We start from the raw sequence: 8,499 nt of genomic DNA, 5'->3' as shown, positions 1-8,499 counted from the left end.
CCAATACAGCCTTAACAACAGCAAACTGATTTTTAGTAAAGTATTACCAGAGGCCCTATTAGGAACACTGACTATACAGAACAGTCTGAACATATCGTATTTAAATGTTTTTTGGAATCCGAAAGCAAACTACCTGAATTTATTAAGTCAATGTATGATATAGTTAATTGTATAGAATGTAAAACAGATGATCTTGAAATACTAAAGTTGCCAAGTGGGTACACACATTTAAAAAAAAAAACCCAAAAGGGCCTAAACAAAATCAGGGGGAATCGTATAAATTTATAAGAAATGTATGAGCAAATAGAATTTTTTAAAAAGTAACAGCGAATTTGTGAAGTGGGTAAAATAGAACATACCCCTGAGCAAGACACTTCTTATTTTAAATTGGATGCATTTATTCCCACAGAGGCATTTGATGAGATCTTCTACTTCCGATTACGGGAAAGACTCCGTTGCTGGAGTGTGGGAAATCTCCAGACTGTGGCTCTAAAATATTTGCCATAATCTAAATACAAATAAAATAACATTAGTTGTTGGTTAATGTTAAACATACTCACATTATGTACAGTGGCTCAAATACAAAAGGTCATTAGCCAGACAGAACCCCTTTAAAAGATCAGACGGAGAAACCACCTTTGAATAATTCAAATGAGGGTGACATGCAAATTGACTTTGGAAGATAATTCCAGGCTACAATTGTGCTTGGGGAAAATGTATATATATGCCAAAACAAATGTTGTCCTCTAGTATGCCTGTCCGATTGTGTCCGGACGTCATTAGTGATTTCAACCAACCCCATATAATCTTATAAATCAAAACAAAGCTTTGCTTTTGATCTGCAGGATTGTAAGTTTTCCCATTTAAGATTGTTTATCATACCAGTGACAGCTGCTGGTGATCTGACATTCAATTTGTAATCATTAAACACATATCTTGCAACATTACGCTGAATTTGCTGAATTTGGTTTAATTTGGTTTTGTTTGTAGGTATACAAAACTGGTAGAGTACTCCACGATCGGACGCACAAGTGATGTTTACTTAAGGGTTTTAGCCTTACGTGTAGAGTTTTATTTGTCTTTGAAGTAATAGTAATGATGTGGGGCCCCAAATCAAGTTCGTTGCTTATTATAACACCTAGGTACTTGCTGTCCTTGACAGAATCAAATACACGATTCTGTAATTTGTATTAGATAAGTTAGATTTTGACTTTTTAGAAATCTTTATGACAACATTTGAGGATTAAATTTCATCTGCAATTCAGATTCCCAGTTTTCAATAGTTCTTTTTTTTTTATATTATTGATGTTTTATAAAGTGAGCAGTCATTTGCAAAAAGACCAACCGTACAGGTAGGTCGTTTATAAATGACAAAGTTGACCCTAATTCTGTGCCATGAGGAACATCGGAATCAAAAGCTAATTATGAAGATTAAACACCATTTAGCAGGACTTGCTGTTACCTGTTGGACAACAAATCTTTTATTCAAAGTAAATTATTTTTCCTTGTACCACAATAATAAAGTTTTAATCTTTCATCGCGGAGCTTATCGAGAGCTTTAGAAAAATCTAAAAGAATTGCATCAATTTGATTACCTTCGGCATATATTTGGCTATATTCTGAATGTTTATGACAAGTTTAGCTTCACAAGAACGTTTAATTCTAAAGCCATGTTGTCAATCATTTGAAATAGTATTCAAAACGGAATCTTTCTTGATGTTACTACTTTAAACATGTTCTTAGACCTTACAACAAATAGCCGTTCAATAATCTGGTCTATAGTTAATTGTTTTATGCTTATCTTTCTTTTTAAAAATTGCCTCAAAATTTGTCTGTCTCCTCTCTTCTGGAATTTTACAATCATTTCTGGATTTTTGAGAAAAGAATTCAAAGAAGGGGGATATCTCTTTCGAGCGTTTATTATAACGGAAAATATCAGGGACATTATCAGGTCCCAAACGGAGCGAGACAAATATTTTTTTTAAGGGTTTTGGAGCAACTGAAGGCCCAAAAGGCTATAGAAAAATTGATTCAAAATCATGCTTTCTGGGTTTTCCGAAGACCCTTTTATAATCTGAAAATGCAAGTTTTATTAAATAATTATTTGACAATTTTTTTGTCTCAAAGCAAGATGTATAAAGTCAGTGTAAGTCTTAGGTTTCTTGGGACAACATCAAAAGACCTATGTGCATGATAAAGCAAAAATAGATCTCACATAGTTAAAGTCTGTGACTACCTTTTTTTTAAAACTCATGATCAAGTTCATAAGGAAAAGGAATGCAACACTAACAGAATACGGAAGGGCAATCAATGAACAAAAGATAAATGAATAAGAAACAGTGATCCCGAAAAATCAGGGGCTACATCTGAGGGAAAATAGAACTTGCTTCTTGCAATGCACTCGCCGTGAACACAATTTGATATGGAGACAACTGTTTGGTTTTGAAATTTCGTACATTAGGCATTTGAGGGGTATGCTATTCACTATTTGTTTTTAACGGTCTAATTTTTAATAATTTTCCCCTGCGAGCATAATCTTTTCTTTACGAAGTATATTAATTTGCTCTCTCGTCGAACCTGATTCTACTTCCGCTTGTTTAAGTGCATTTCTCGTAGTCGATTCCAATTCTACTTTCAATTCTGTCAATGCCTCTCTGGTCGATTCTAATTCTTCTTTCACTCTCTTTATTTCATTTCCGTGTAACTTGTCTTTTATTTGGATTATTCTTTGTTCTATAGAATTTACATAAAATGCACCAAGCAAAACACATACAGACAGTAGCAAAACAACTAAATGATTCTCCATTACTGTTATGTTTCTAATTGTTAGTAAAATTCATGGTTGACTGGCATGTTTATACATTGTTTGCAAAAAGAAGTTTAAAGTCCGCGAAGGTCAGGCGGAATGGGCACTTATTTCTGTATTTTTAAAATTTAATAGTTTTTTTTCTCTTTACTTAATTGTTCCTATTATTCTCTAATTTGTACGTTTAAACATTTCTTTATTCTCTAAAACATGTCGGTTTACTTCTAGTATGCAATTACCATATTTCTCGTTGATATTTTTTACAGAATGTCTAATGTCTTTCATTTCAGATGTATACTTATGATCAACATGTAGCCTTATGGTGAATCAAAACTGCAAATCTAATAATAAATAAAATTGAGTATTGAAACGGGAAATGTGTCAAAGAGACAAGGACCCAATCAAAGAGCAGAAAACTCCTCAAAGACCATCAACTGGTCTTTAACACAGTAAGAACATCTCTCTCCAGGAAGCGAGTTTTAGCTAGTCCCTATGCAATACTGTTTACTAGTTCAGCATGCTCAGCAAAAAAAAAAGACGTTTAATCGAACTCCGAAACATTTAAATGAACGACATTTAAAAAGAAACAAAAACCAGCTGTTCCTGACAGGCGCGCAAATGCGTCGGTGTGAAACATGTTTTGTGTCTCAGCCATCCTCAAGCTTGTACATCTAGTCAATGTTGAATAAACAAACACACAGCAATTAAAAACAAGAGGCTCTCAAGAGCCTGAATCACTCACCTTTTATATATTTGCTTAAATCGTTCATCCATGATTATTTTTGCCTTTTCAATATATATATTAATGAGTTGCTTAAAAATGCTATTAACATGTTCATTGTATCATATTTTTTTAAAAGCAAATAAATGTATTGTAATTTGTACCCATATGTTCCGTTTTATCCATATTCATATTGTCTATGTTTCTTTACGTACAAGGAAATAGATTACAAAATTTATATAACATTCATTTGAGAAGATTTTTAAAAACATAAGCAACTTGTGTTAAAGTGTCCTTAAGGGGCAATAACTCCTTAATGGGTCAATTGTCAAGTTTGGTCATATTAAACTTTTTTGTAGATCTTAGTTTGCTGAACAAGAAGTTAAATTTTGAAGGTATTTGGCCCAGTAGTTTCAGAAGAGAAGATATTTTTTAAATAGATTACGACGACAAACGACGGACGCCAAGTGATGGCACAGGCTCACATGGGGCTTTTCTGGGCCCGGTCAACTAAATAAAACCGAAATAAATATTTGTTCTACGAAAATGATGATTTAAGAATAAGACATGACTTGTACTAAAACACTTCCGTCTTGTACATGCGTGATATATTTGCCACTGGACGTTAAGCAAATTCCGTTCAACCAATCATAACACACTAAACCAACAAAAGTTTTGAGTCGTTGAAATAGAAATTATTAGAAGTAGTTAATTCGTATTTAGAATTCAATTATCAGTCACTCTATTAATTGTTTTAAAAAAGCTGTCTGCTGCAGTAAAACTAAATAAAAATATACCTCCATGAAGTTAAGACCCGGATCGCACTTGAACCCTAAATATTCTCCTGACAGTGCTACGTGTACCATCTGTGATGCCATGTCATATGGACCTCCTGGGTATAGCCATACCAAATTCTGTCCATTTTTCATTGACAGTTGTAGTTAATTAATTAATACTATATGTTACTGCAGTTAAACATTTCTGGGTCATAAACCAATAGCTTGGATATTTCAAAGCACCATTTTGTATTTTAGTTTAGGTTTCTATGTACTATTTTGAAAACTTGAGGTTAAATGGTTATTAAAGCTTGTACACATGTTAAATAAGGGGGCACATTTGATTGATTAACTGCCAGTGATTGTTATTTTTTTTTATATGCAATGAAATGTTATGTGAAATATGTTCTATAGTGCTGGACAGGATAAAAATAACTCATGCCAAGTAGTTCTTTATTTAAAAAGATAAATTCCTAAAAAAAATTTGTAAAATGCAAATTTAACAAAGACTAATAGTGGAAAATCATTGGTGGCATTACAACTAATAACTGATCAACGTGAGTCTTATTAAGAATGAAGAGCAAACCCCTAGTATTAAATATTTGTTTTACGAAAACGATAACCGTAGTCAATTGTAAGGTACATAAAACGCCATCAATATGAACATGCATAAAACATTTGACACTGGATGTTCAGTAACCAACTACAAATGTACCATTAATTAAAAAAAAAAAAAAAAAAACACCACATCAATGCGTGTGTTAAGTTTTTAATCGTTGAAATAGAAATTACTAATAAAACAAAAATATATTATTATATATTTTTTTTAAATTATTAAATATCAGTTACAAATAAATAGTTTTTAAAAATACCCCGGTCTTATCAAAGCTGCAGCAAATACATTATAAAATTGAACTCCATGAAGACGAGATCCGGATTGCACCTGAATCCAAAGCTTATCTCCTCTTGACAGTGCCACGTTTACTGTCTGCGATGCCATGTCATTTGGACCTGCTGTGTATAGCCATACCAAATCCTGTCCGTTCTTCATCAAGGCAAGATGAGAAGACTTATTAGGGGGAGTCATCATTGAGGCAGACACAGAGTAAACACCAGGCATTTTAACAGTAAACACACCCGTAGCGGAATCGTAACAATTTCCAATATTGGCAAGAACTCGACTGTATTTCACAATTCCACCATATGACAATGCTGCGCCATTTGTAGACAATGTAGCTGTAAAGGCAGTATATGAAAAAACAGGAGGTTCCCCTGAAAATAGAAATGATTATCTATTGTTTATTAAGTATATAAATATAGAAATCAAGACTCATATAAATTGATGCAGCAATCCGTTAAAAACACGTAATAAACAAGAAGCACGTGTATCAATCGTCTCCCGTCTTGGTTCTACATAGGCAGACAAGGTTATATGAAATCATCGTTCAATCTTTTGTTCTCTTTGTGTTTCTGCGAACCTTGATTTTCTTTCGGCTTATGAGTCTAGTTCACACAATATTTGTAATATTTGTTTCGATACTTTACGCTTATGTTGATATATCTGCCTTTTAAGGCATATATAGATAGTGCATGCAATTTTATCAGACATATAGTTGTTGATCTTAATGATCAAGGAAATGAGTTTTGTAAAATGTGTCTTCTTGTTGAAATTTACATTGATGGATTGATTGATTGATCGAAGCTTAAATGGGCTATAGCTCGAAGATTCGTTTACAGTCTAAGTTGTATTTAAAACTATAAATGTTTAGACCATCTACATTAATTGTAAAAACTATACTTACCTTTACAGAAAGAAAGTTTTCCTTGAAGTACGGTCAGCCTGTTCGATAAAAAATCCACTTCTGTTTTCGTTTGCTCTAAAAAAAAAATACATTTGATTTCTTAAACCATGATAGGAACAAAGTATACTGAATTGTATAATTTTCAGTTTACTTTTCAAAAATTCTTTCTTGCAAGACAAATCAAGATATTTTACTTATTTTAAAAAAAAGATATAATGAAAAACAGAGAGGTAAATGATTAACTTAAATCTTTGTTTTCATATTACAGAAAATAGATAGAACATCCGGTATATATGAATATGCAATGATAATCCGTGTGAAACAGTGAATATTTAAATTATTTCTTACGTATAATCGATGGATGACTGCACTCTTCTGAAAAAGTACTTCTAAATAATACAAGAATGACAACCTCGAAATACATTTCTAACGATGAGATTGAACTGCTGTTTTGTTTCAAATATACTGTGTTTATATAAGTTATCCATTGCATGTCACTACCTACATTGTTTATATCATGTGTCAATATAATTATCAGTTAGTGTGGAAAGGCAAGGTTAAATTTAATGTCGTTTTTAACCAGATTTCTAGGAAATCAATGTAACTATTCGGTGTTTACAAAATGTATATTCGACCTTGTTCGTCAGAAGGAGAATAGCGTACAATTCAAAGGTTGATAAGAAACTGGCATTTTGATTTTGTGTTGCTTCGTGATTTGAGCGACAAGAATCATAATTCATTATACGATGCCGTTGCACCGTCTTACGATTCAATATCGCGTGATCAAGACAGTATTCAAGTTTTATCTTCTTCACAACAACTCAAATACATTCAAGAACTTCAAAGGGAACAGTTATAATTCACCTTTAAAAAAAACAACATTTAAAAGGTATATGAATTTAAGGGGGCTCGCGGGTATATTTTTTTTTCTAATATAGGATTTCTCTATATTTTTTTATTAATGAACTTTATCATACAGTATTACTTAATAGAAAAATGAAATAAAAAAATTTGGTCACCGTTCATTTAAACTCGCAATCTGCCTCCGAAAGAACCATACATTTTTGTTAATGTCCTTTTTTTCTTGTGAACTAATAGGAAAAATAGAGATAATATCGAAATAAAAAAAGAACTAGATTACAGAAATCGCTTAAATTTTACAGTTATTTAGTTTATGTCGAGCTTATTTGAAAACAATAATTAAAAATACAGGTAACCGATGAGTGAAAAAAGATATTTTAAAAGTCATCTGGGGCCAAACCGAATCGATTTTTTTGTTGATTTTTGTACCATATCATAAAGTAATAACTAATTGTGTAATAAATAAAATTTGTATTGTAAAAACGAATGTTTGATTTTTTGCTGAAATTTTTGTACCCGCGAGGGTGAACATGGTGAAGAGGGACAGCACATTTGCGCTGAATTTTAATACATATTCTAGTTATGAAGGGTAAAGATTAGGGATTACACAAACCGGGACTACTTCTATTGCAAACTGAGTGGAAAAGTAAGCTTATTGATTCCCGAGGTGCAACTATCGGCATGAAGCGTAGCCGAGGGCAATTTGTGTATCAAAGGGACAATTAACTTACTATTCCCCGAATACCCAATCAGTTGGTGTTTTATTATACTTAAAGACGGTTAATATCGGTGCTTAATCAATTACACAATGTATCTGAAATCCCCCCATCCCTTTTTTGTGGGGTTCGTCTAGCATAGTCTTTGGTTTTCCATGGTGTGTTTAGTGTACTATTATTTGTCTGTTTGTCTTTTTATTTTTTAGCCATAGCGTTGTCAGTTTATTATCGCGATATATGAGTTTGACTGTCGCTCTGGTATCTTTCGCTCTCTTTTATCGTTATATAGAAACCAGAAACACAACTATACTATTAAACATTTACTTCATATATATTATCTGAATGTAAAGTTATGTCCCACACCGACGTCAACTCTACTAGATATAATAGGCAAAACTCGCTGTATTTTTAACATTCCCCAATCCCTGTGTGATGTTACCCTTTAATTGACACGATGTTATGTGATGAGACTGTCAACAAAGTGAGAGGTTTTGCGCTATAAAACCAGGTTTAATCTTCCATTTTCTACATTTAAAAATGCCTGTACCAAGTCATGAATATGACAGTTCTTGTCCATTCGTTTTTGATGTGTTTTGTCATTTGATTTTGCCATGTGATAAGGGACTTTCCGAATTGATTTTTCTCTAGGTTCAGTATTTTTGTGATTTTACTTTTTAGACTACGGCTGCAGTTGGAATGCCGCACAAATATAATTACGTTTGCGGTCAAATATATAGCATCACCGTGGACAAATAATTGCATTTTGGCAACTATTGAAGGATCAAATTGTTCAACGCTTGCAATTTGAAAAAAATAG

The 8,499-nt window shown here is 32.6% G+C and overlaps 1 long non-coding RNA gene across 1 annotated transcript; it reads right to left on the bottom strand.

Annotated features, from left to right (window-relative positions):
* Positions 1-5,056: 5,056 nt before the first annotated feature.
* On the bottom strand, positions 5,057-6,564 carry LOC143078194 (uncharacterized). Its single transcript, XR_012979100.1, has 3 exons — positions 6,454-6,564; positions 6,106-6,180; positions 5,057-5,575 (listed from the first exon to the last, which is right to left on the bottom strand). It is a non-coding gene; the product is annotated as an uncharacterized LOC143078194 (long non-coding RNA).
* Between the last annotated feature and the right edge of the window lie 1,935 nt (positions 6,565-8,499).

The sequence above is a fragment of the Mytilus galloprovincialis genome, chromosome 6, assembly GCF_965363235.1.
Source record: "Mytilus galloprovincialis chromosome 6, xbMytGall1.hap1.1, whole genome shotgun sequence".
Lineage (NCBI taxonomy): Eukaryota > Metazoa > Mollusca > Bivalvia > Mytilida > Mytilidae > Mytilus > Mytilus galloprovincialis.
Note: the sequence above shows the minus strand (reverse complement) of the source record. Positions and strands in the feature narration are given on the sequence as shown.